This window comes from Saccostrea cucullata, unplaced genomic scaffold (genome assembly GCF_032062105.1).
Source record: "Saccostrea cucullata isolate Sc308-1 unplaced genomic scaffold, CSIRO_AGI_Scuc_v1 ctg1744, whole genome shotgun sequence".
In the NCBI taxonomy this organism is placed as follows: Eukaryota; Metazoa; Mollusca; class Bivalvia; order Ostreida; family Ostreidae; genus Saccostrea; species Saccostrea cuccullata.
Window position 1 is genome coordinate 304468 of NW_026929032.1, and position 10784 is coordinate 315251.

General features: G+C 34.7%; 1 long non-coding RNA gene across 1 annotated transcript; it reads left to right on the forward strand.

Annotated features, from left to right (window-relative positions):
- Positions 1 to 1841: 1841 nt before the first annotated feature.
- LOC134279628 (uncharacterized) lies at positions 1842 to 7048 on the forward strand. Its single transcript, XR_009994684.1, has 3 exons — positions 1842 to 1902; positions 6237 to 6327; positions 6654 to 7048. It is a non-coding gene; the product is annotated as an uncharacterized LOC134279628 (long non-coding RNA).
- Positions 7049 to 10784: the final 3736 nt, after the last annotated feature.

The window sequence follows — 10784 nt, forward strand, 5'->3', positions numbered from 1 at the left end:
GGATATAATTTCATCAAAATTCTTTTTTAACTATTTTATATGTATCTCACAAGAATTCTCGTTTTCAGACTTCTTTTTGGTCATCTTTTCATCAACTCTCGGCAGTTTCTGTTCTTTTATATCCCGCAGGTATTCCATGAGTCCTCTTCAATTTGAGTGGCCGCCGCAGCCTGTGTCACCCAATTATGTCCATTGTGGTCTGATTTGGCACATGTGAAACAAATGAAAACTTCACAGTCCTCACACACCATATCGACAGGAAAATCTTTGTGTTTTTCACACATCTGAGTATGTTCTTCAGGAAAACCACCGGCATATTTTGGTTTACTAGCCGCCATTCTATAAACAGATGCTTCTCGTTCACCAAGGTGGGAAAGATAAGGTAACGCCGATAATGGAAAAGTGCATGTTGGAGAATCAAATATGCAGGTGCACTACAAATGAGAGGATTTCCTAACCTTATACAATCATCTCTATAGATCAATAAACTAGCTTGTTCTAAATTTTTGTCGAATGACAGAAATGTCAAAACAAGCGAGTTTATTGCCTGACGTCACGGCGTCAGGTTGTATAAGGATTGATATTTCCGAGGTGCGAAGAGAAGAGGTCACAGTTAGCCAGGAAAATTTTGTGCATGCTGATTATCACTGGAATTTGTTACCTCCGTTTCAACAAAACATTTAGCAGAAAGAAATAACCGTCTTACTGATACAATATATATTGATGTGTTTATTTCCTTTAGTTTTTTTTTTGCATGCAGCTGTTTATTTCATGCGATTTCATATACGGACATGATAGTAAGTATCAAATATTAAACAGTCGCATAATTGCCAATTTTACGATACCTTCACATAATCGTTACCGTATTGCTGCGCCATTGCATTATTGTCATTGATACATGCTTACTGCATAATTGGTCATTGCACTATTTTGAACCCAAATCTTCATGGCGCAAAGACGCAAGATTGGACTTCCTGGTCCTATCTGGAATCCAGAACAAACCCTTGATGTGAGAAATTTTACATCGGGGACCTAATTTTAAGCAACCAATTTAGAGTTCTAAAACGAATCCTGTTGGAATCCAGATTAGGGCTTTGCAAATTACTATCGACCATCGATATGTTTGGGCGATAAGTTTGATATCAACGATCCAATTTTCATGCAAAGTCAAATGTGCCATACTTAATTTTTTGAAGGTATTGATATTTTTGAAAATAATTGTTTTTTATTGAATAATTTAAATTAAATCAGACTAATAATTTAAAGCCACATTATATTATGATGTATGCAGATTTACCATCTATTATGTCTGAAATTTAGTTTATTCTATTATAGAGCGTTTGTATAAGTTTTAAGAATATGTTAGCAATAACTCCTATATAAAAATTTGATCAAGTCATTACAGATTATGGATCTTGAGTAAGTAAAAAATGGAACGTGTGTCCGATCAAAAGTTAAGTTGCTATTGGCTTTTGTCGATTGCTATGTAGATAATACTAGATACCATTTGATTTAGAAATATTCCTTGTCAGTTTTTTTTTTTCAATTTCAGGCATCGATTTATTTGCATCTAATATATATTTATAGATATAACTTTTTAATATGACACCTGTACAATTGTAATGTAGAGAAACATGATATCAATAATGTTAAATAGCGTGTCTCCGATCAAAAGATAATTTGGATTTTGTCAAATGGTATGCATTAGTTACAATTGTATTATGAAACTATACTACTTCTTGTCAGCTTTATTCGATTTCCAATGCTATACGTATGTATATAACTAAAATCTGAACACTGCCCAATGACTTGTCAGCTTTATTCGATTTCCAATGCTATACGTATGTATATAACTAAAATCTGAACACCGCCCAATGACTGGTAGATCCTGGCTGACAAAAGGTAAAGAAATATATTTTTTTATTTCCAAGTAAATTTAAGTGTGTGCACGTGATCTAGTCTCTAACAACTCAATAGATGAATTTTTCACTAATTCATACTTGCTAATGCCTAGGTCAAATTTCCCGGCCGGTAGCCGCAGACCGGTGGTAATCGGTGGTAATCCGTGGTGTTAACGATTCCCAAAGATCGGTACACATCGGCCTAGTTGTCCTTAAAGTATCAGTCACATTATCAGCGCTGGGTATACGATGGGCAACCAATGTGTTTTATGACAAAAATGGCGTGGTTGCCGGCCGGACTTACAAAGGCCCATAGATGCATTGCTAATCACAAAACGATGTTCTAGGGTGATCGGCCAATATATATTACATCGCTCATGCATTGGTGAACATCGTTCGTACATCAGTCGACTACAGGCCAATGTTTGGTCGAACATCGACCGATAATCGGTCGTTATCTATTGAACACAATTCAACCCCCCGATGACCTCAGATTCAACAGATTTTGGACGATGCTCGGCCATACATCGGCCGATCCTTGAAAGATGTGTAAATGATGGGTTGCCGATAAGGAGCGATGTGAGGCATGGTTGGAGACATCGCTGAATTTTAACTACGAATTATTTCCTACCGATGACCCCACCGATTCGCAAAATGGCCTGTCACCGTCTGAGCACTAGTGATGCTCGGCCGGTGTAACGTTGAATATTGACCCGAGTTGAAAATAGACCCGGGGGTCATTTTTCAACGTTGAATATTGAACCGCGGTCATTTTTCAACGTTGAATATTGAGACCAAAAGTCGTTGAATTTATACCCGGGGTCATTTTTCAACAGCTTGATATTTTTTTCTTACACCTGATGACGTCAAGAAGTTGAAAATTGACCCTGTTGAATATTGACCCCACTTCAAAGTTTGAACATATTTTTAAGCTTGGAAGTTGTTTTACGGGATTTATCAGTATCACTTTATCTATATTTCGGTTTCAATTTTTTCCCCTTTTCAAGAATAATAGAAATAAACATACAGTATCACCCCGTGTATACATGAACATTTTGAACAGTGCACGGTTCTAGTTATCTTCAAGCATGACAATTTTATTTTTGACAATACTTTCCAAAATCCGTGGCATCCATAAATAAACACAGAACAACGAATAGGGCATAAAACAAAAATCTTAAAAATCTGCAATCTAGTGTATATATTGATCAGCTGGGTGGAACATCCCATCTAGTTAAATTTAGTATAAAGATAATAAAATTTATAGCCTAAAAATTAGAATGAAACACATCGACCAAAATGATTCCAATAATAGGTTATATTTGTGAAAAGAGCAATATAGCGACCATAGCATGTAAGTAATGCTGACTTTAAATAAATTGTTGAAATCCCTGTAACAATTTACTTATTTGTCGGTAGACTGTCTCGGCTTGATCGCTTTCGGACCATCACCTTGAGCATGTTGAGAATGAGATTATTCTTAATCTAAATCATTCTTATTCTATAGAATGTGATTCTTATTTGATTACTTGTTATTTCTATTCCATTATTTGTAATTTGTATTCGATAAATTGCTATTCCAATTACAGGAAATGTGACAATATGATTCATATATAATAAAATTCACATATTTTTTCTCTCGAAAACACGCGTTTCCTATTCGATGTCATTAATATATAAAACAATCGGTTGCTAGTCGCTAATTTTGTCATTCCTATTCGATAATTTTTTTATTCGATAATTATTTGGATTATATGCAATAAAATTGTTGTTCGAAAACATACTAGCATCCATTTCTTTTCGAAAAAATACGATTCCTTTTCGATAAACTTCTCATTTGATTACATAATTTTATCTCTATGATCGTCTATGCCATGTTTTTAAGGTCTTCCGTTTCCAACAAAGAAGCAAAGTTGTTCGAAATGTCAAGCTTTATCTAATGGGATCGTCAAAATACGTCCGGGGACGTAACTTACGGTCAAACCGGAAGTAGTCAAAAATTGCATATTTTTGCTGTTCTTGACAGGTTTTTGGATAACATATTCACTGGAAAATTAAATCTTAATTTTTTGTCCGTTGACGGTACTTCTGGTCAAACCGGAAGTTGCCAAAAATGGCTTTATTTTGCAATAATTAACATAGATTTGGAGGATTAAACCATTTTTCGACTTCATTATTCTTTTCTTTCAAATGAAAGTTACTTCCGGTCAAACAGGACGGAAGACCTACTCGTTGCTTCGCAACGAGCTCGGCTCTAGTTTTTTTTCTTTTTCAATAATTGCCATGATTGCATTCTGGGAAATATGACAAAATAAACTGGAATTGGTTGTAAACTTAATTAAATAGGAATGTAAAGTGTCACATTATTATCAAATATAAATCATTTTATCACATAGATTGACAAAACAAAATTTGAAAATTTTGGGAATAAGGCACACAAGTTTTCTCTCTTCAAGACTTAGAGACTAGGGATCAGCATAAATTAAGCTTTTGCTGATAAATATTCAATAAATGTGTTTCGTTTTATACATTGATGGAGTAATTATAGAGGATTTAGTTATTCAGAATGCTAATTTAATTATTTGATTATGTCTCGTATCAATCTTTGACAAAAGTATCCAATATGTTTTAATATAAAGTACATGTAGATCCTAATTAAAGACTTCAAGGCATTGTTACGTCTCATCAATAACGGAACATTAAAAAAAATATTAAAACAAGTTGTAGTAATTTTTTTCAGAAACATCCAGTCATATTCTATATTATCTTTAATTGAGAAATCAATACTATATCTGTTTTTACAAAAAAAATCTCCATTTTAACACTTGTTCTATGAGAAAACCAGGGGGGGATCGATGTCTCTCACTTTAATGAAATTTTCTATAAGGTCTCCTGCAATATAGCATATGATCACAAGAAAAAAAACATGAAGTCAATATGCATTTCAGAACAGTAACTCAAGTCTTTATGCTGTTATATACTAAATCATGTGATCAAGTCAGAGAACTTTAGAATAAAAGTTGATATCACCTTTTCGTGCTAAATAGGTGCTCTCACCTATTTGAATAAGTGGTATCACCTTTTTGAAAAGGTGATATTACCTATTGGAGCTTCTTACAACAGTCATTAATGAATGCTCCCTATAATATATAGATTACCACTTGAACCAAGAAAATTCGGACTACCCAGTTTTCATGCGTTCTCTACGATTTTCTTGTTGTATATATGATATATAAGTGAAATAAATTAATTTGTAAGCAAAAAAAAAAAAAAAAAAAAAACTACAGCTGTTCGGCGGGAAAAGGTGATATCACCCAATCGAATAGGCGATATCACCAATTCGAATAAGTTATATCACCTTTTCGAATTGGTGATATCACCTTTTCGAATTGGTGATATTACAAATTCAAATTAAATAGGCGATATTATCTATTGGAACAGGTGATATAATTTATTCGAATAGGGGATATTACTTTTTCCAGTAAATACCAAAACGGGGCCTCATACCTATGAATTAAGTCACAGCAGTGAAAACCCAATCATAAATATGTGTTTTTATGCTGTTGAATTTTGAACCGGTTTCATGATCAAAATTCCACGACCCGGCTCAGTTTTCAACGGATTAGGGTCTTTGGTCTCAGTATTCAACATTGAAAAATGACCCCCGGGTCAATTTTCAACCTGGGTCAAAATTCAACGTTACACCGGCAAACACGCCATTTTCATCAAAAAACGCATCGGTATCTAATCCTATACCCCATTGCTGGATAATGTGACTGATACTTAAGTTAACCACCGCTATAAGATATTTTTTAATTTTCGTAGGCCTCACTTCTTGTAAATCATTTGTTAAATTTAGCATAGGCTAATTGTTACATTTCAATAATTCGCCCAGGGTTTCCATTACCCTGACCCTCTTCTATCTATGTTCAATATAAAATCTATTCTTAATTAAATGATCGCTCATTCTATTTTGTTTTACTTGTGGAGAATTTATCTGTTTTCTAAATTATAATACAATGTTCTATAAAATATCCGTATTAATTTTATCTATGGCTGCAAATTTTGTAGCAAGCAATATTCAATATTTTGGATCAAAATAATTTTCAACAAAAATTGGTGAGTAGAAAAATTCCAAAACTGTTCTGTTTATTATAGATATATAGTGTCACAGTTCCATTAGTTTTGGTGCGATAAATTAGGATCCGAACAAATCTCAGTTTTTTTCATTACTTGAAGAAATCGTTCTTAATCTACTTCATTGAGGAATCTCTAAGATTTTTGACTCAAAAATAAACAAGAAGACAATTAATAAATCTTCTCGTTTTCTTGCAGACCCATTTACGGAAAATAATGACGACCAACGGCATCGTATTTAGTCTGATTTAGGTGCTGAACTTATTTGTAGGAACAACTCCATGGACAAGTGAGTAAATATTATGTACTATATATCATTTTCATTATTTATTCAAAGTTATCTGATTGGTTTAAACTTGCATGATCACGTGATTTAGTATATAACAGCATAATTATGGAGTTATGTTACTATTAATAGAATCTGACATGCATGCATGTCGATTTGATCTTTCTTAAAATGGAGATAACTGTAAAACAAAAAATAGTACTGATTTTACAATTATAGTTTATAAAGTATATGTATGAAAAACTGTGTATACTAAGACTTTTACTGAGTCTTTATGGTCGATCATAAAATGCAACAATTATAAATAGACTTTATATTTAATGTTACAGTATACGGAGACGAACTAGTGGCATTTACTGCAAAGGTCTCCAAGGAATGTGACATTCGGCAGTCACGACATTATCAAATATAACGCAGTTATGACGAATTTAGGCAACAGCTATGATTCACAGACCTGAATATTCACGGCTCCGTATGACGGGCTCTACAGCATCTCTTGCAGTCTTATGGCTCACTATAACAACGAAGTGCTTTTGAGAGTGGTCAAAAACGGCGGAAAGGTATCGAAACTCTACTCTGCGTCAAAGACGTATCCTCAAGCCGGACAAACCCTCCTTCTGCTACTCAATAAAGGGGACAAGATCTGGGTCCAGAATGACAAACCACAGTCAGCATCGCTCCACGACCATGGTTCTTATAACGTCTTTTCTGGCTTTCTGATCAAAGCTCTAATAAAATGATTTAAATGGTCATTTCAAGTAATCAGATTTTACTTGTCTACATCTTTGATGTTTATTCAAGATGGAAATAAAAGAATAATTAAAACTTCTTTCTCAATTGTATTTTAGTAACTATTGTTTTTCCTCGAGTGGTATGCACATTCCAGCTATACTTAGTAAAATTTCATATCATGAATCTTCATCGAAAAAAAAATATTTAGGTTAGCCATTTCTCAAAACAACCATTCGTAAAAATTCAAAACATTTAATTCATTACCGAACATACTGTTGACTGTCCATGAATTTGAAATCCATGTTTTGTTTTGCAATTGCTAAAGGGTGTTTAAACAAGATGTCCCTGTGTCACAATGCTAACCTGAGTATCTTTGAGCGTAATGTTCACGATGTTTCCCCCTTGTAATACCTGTATGCCCCCCCAACCCCTGGGGATCGTAATATAAAAAGACAGAATCTACACCCCTAAGGATGCTATCACATAATTTTCAGAATTCTGGCCCAGTGGTTCTTGAAGATTTTAAAGATATTTCCAACATATATCAATGTAAAACCTGAGATTCCCCATTGTATCCTTGCTCTTCTCCAGGGGGCCAGGACTTGTACAATTTAGAATATGCACTAACCCGGATGCTTTTAAATATAAGCTTATTGGCTAAGTAGTACTTGTGAACATTTTTCCTTTATATTTTAATGTAAATCTTGGATTCCCTATCGAGGCCCTGCGCTTCGCCCCACCTGTGGTCATGATTCAAACAATTTTGAATCTGCACTAGACTGAGATGTTTCCACACAGGTTTAAACTTTTATGGCCCAGTGGTTCTTGAAAAGAAAAATCTAAAGCTTTATCTATTTTATATAGTTTTGGCTCACCTGAGTCGCAGGGTAGGGTGGAAAAACAATTATGGATCAAAGTTTCAGATAGAGATATAAATATAAAGCTTTAAAAATCCTTTTCTCAGGATGAACCAAGCCATGATAAGTGATATTGAGATGTAAGCATCTTCAGGTAGTTTAGATTCAAGTTTGTTCAAATCATGACCCCCCAGGGGTAGAGCGGGGCCACAATGGCCGACCAAAATTTGTTCAAATCATTATCCAAAAGTTAGAGTGGGGCAATGACGGTGGATCATCAAAGTTTTATATACAAATTTCTAGGGGAATTCTTGAAAAATCATCTCACTAATAGCAAAGGCAAGAATGATCATATTTATATGGACGCATCTAGAAAATCGAGAAAAAATTCTCATCACAAACAGAAAGGCTATGTTTAGTCATATTGACATGTAAGCATCCTCATATACAGAAGATTTCAATTTGTTCAAATTATAACCCCTTGGGATAAGGAGGGGCCAGGGGTAAAGAGGGGATCAATTTTTTTACAAAGTAAAATATACAGATATATGAAGAAAACCTTTTTCTCAAGAACTGAAAAGTCTATGCTATATTGATATGGAGGCACCCTCAAGTACTATGAAATTCAAGTCATCATGTTGATATAATGAACATGTCAGCAAATACAATCTATCATAAGTCAAATCATGACTGATGTTTTTCATGCTACATGTAATTATTAGGCCATTATTTACACACTTAATTGTCAATGGATTTATTTCCAGATCAAAACAAAGAGCACATGGTGAGTGTGACCGGTCAGCAGGGGATGCTCACTCCGCTATGACACCTGATTTCACCTCTGATGTTACAGAGGTCAATGTTTTTCAGCTTCAAAATTTAAATTGTTTAATTGCTTTTCAGTTTGAATACTGTTCGTTATTTACCTTTAATTCTTGAAAAGATTTCTCCGTAGTACATGTAATTTAAATGTCCTGAGACCTGCCCAAAGATACTGCCCATGACTTCCCTGCAAGATTTTTCTCGCCCCGGGGCAGTTCACAAAATCATATTTGAAAAAGAAAGGATAACAAACAAGAGGCCAATGGGCCTTATAGGTCACCTGAGTATCATGCAACAACTTTCCAACAATTAAAGTTGATTCTTGTTTTAATCTAGAAGCCATAAAATTCACAATTTTGAAAGAGGCACTATTTCTTATCATAATTATGCACTCAGCATGCTTACTCTGGTTAGTAGAGGTATATGTAGATGACACAGTAACAAGGGAAAATCCATTTCCAGTTGATCATTATCAGTTGTGCACCCCATCCCACAGGAACCACTGACCCTGAGGCCACATCTTTCAATTTTTTTGAACATTTTATTTCATCATGTTGTTGATTAATACCAAAGTGCAGATTTTAAAGCATTAAATAATTTTCAGACCCCCCCCCCCGAATACCTCTGTCCCAGGAGCCAGGAAATTAAGCATTTCTGGAAGAAGCAGTGTTCTTTGTCATTAATATATACTAAGATTATTGCCATAATACCCAGGATCCAAGGAAAAGATTTTCAAAGAATTTGTGCATTTTCACTATATAAACATTAGAGCCCCGCTCTAACACAATAAGCCCTGACCCAGGGGACCCTGAAATTCACAAATCTCAAAGAGGCATCCTTCCTCCTCATAACTATGTACATAGTTCATTGGTTTAATACCCAGATGCAGAAAAGAAGATTTTCAAAGAGTTTATGCATTTTCACTATATAAACAATAGAGCCCCACCCTAACACCAGAACACCCAACCCAGGGGTCATGAAATTCGCACTTTTGGAAGAGGTAGCCTTATTCAACATAATTATGTACTTGGTTTGTTTATTTAATACTCAGGAGCAAAGAATTAAGAAGATTTTTCAAAGAAATAATTCATTTTCACTATATAATCTATATAGCCCCGCTCTGCCACTAGAACCCCTGACCCTTGGGCCATTAGATTCACAATTTAAGAAGAGGCAGCCTTATTCAACATAACTATGCACTTGATTAGTTTATTTAATGCCCAGGAGCAGAAAAGAACAATATCAAAGAATTATTGCACTTTCACTATAAAATCTATATAGCCCCACCGTGCCACTAGAACCCCAGACCCTGGGGCCATTATATTCACAATTTCAAAAGAGGCAGCCTTATTCAACATAACTATGCACTTGGTTAGTTTATTTAATGCCCACAAACAGAAAAGAAGAATTTCAAAGAATTATTGCACTCTCACTATAATAATATATATGGCCCGCCCTAGGACTAGAACCCCTGACCCTGGGGTCATTAAATTCACAATTTTGGAAGAGGCAGTCATTTTCAACTCAACTATGCACTTGGTTGGTTTATTTAATGCCCAGGAACAGAAAAGAAATATTTCAAAGAAATAATGCATTTTCACTATATAACCTATTTAGCCCCAGCCTAGCACTAGAACCCCTGACCCTGGGGCCATGAATTTCATAATTTTGGCACATGTAGACGATTTAATGCTGATTACAATCATACTAACAGTTTGACTGCTTGATGTCAAGGAGTAGAGAAGATTTTGAAAGATTGCACTAATTTTAGTGGTTTTGCCCCACCCCCCAGGCCCCAGGGAGGCAGGGACCATGAAATTCACAATTTTTGTTCCCCTTCACCTTTAGATGCTAAATTCCTAATTTGGTTTAAATTGGTTCAGAGTTTACTCAGGTGACCTAAAAGCCAGCACGTTTTCAGCACTTCTAAGAAGCTCTATGTCCGAAAGTACTCCAGCCTAATCAAAATTAGCCATATTTTTCAAACACATGAAGTGAAATATTTACAATATAACTGGCTTATTACATGAACTTTTTTTATTATTATTA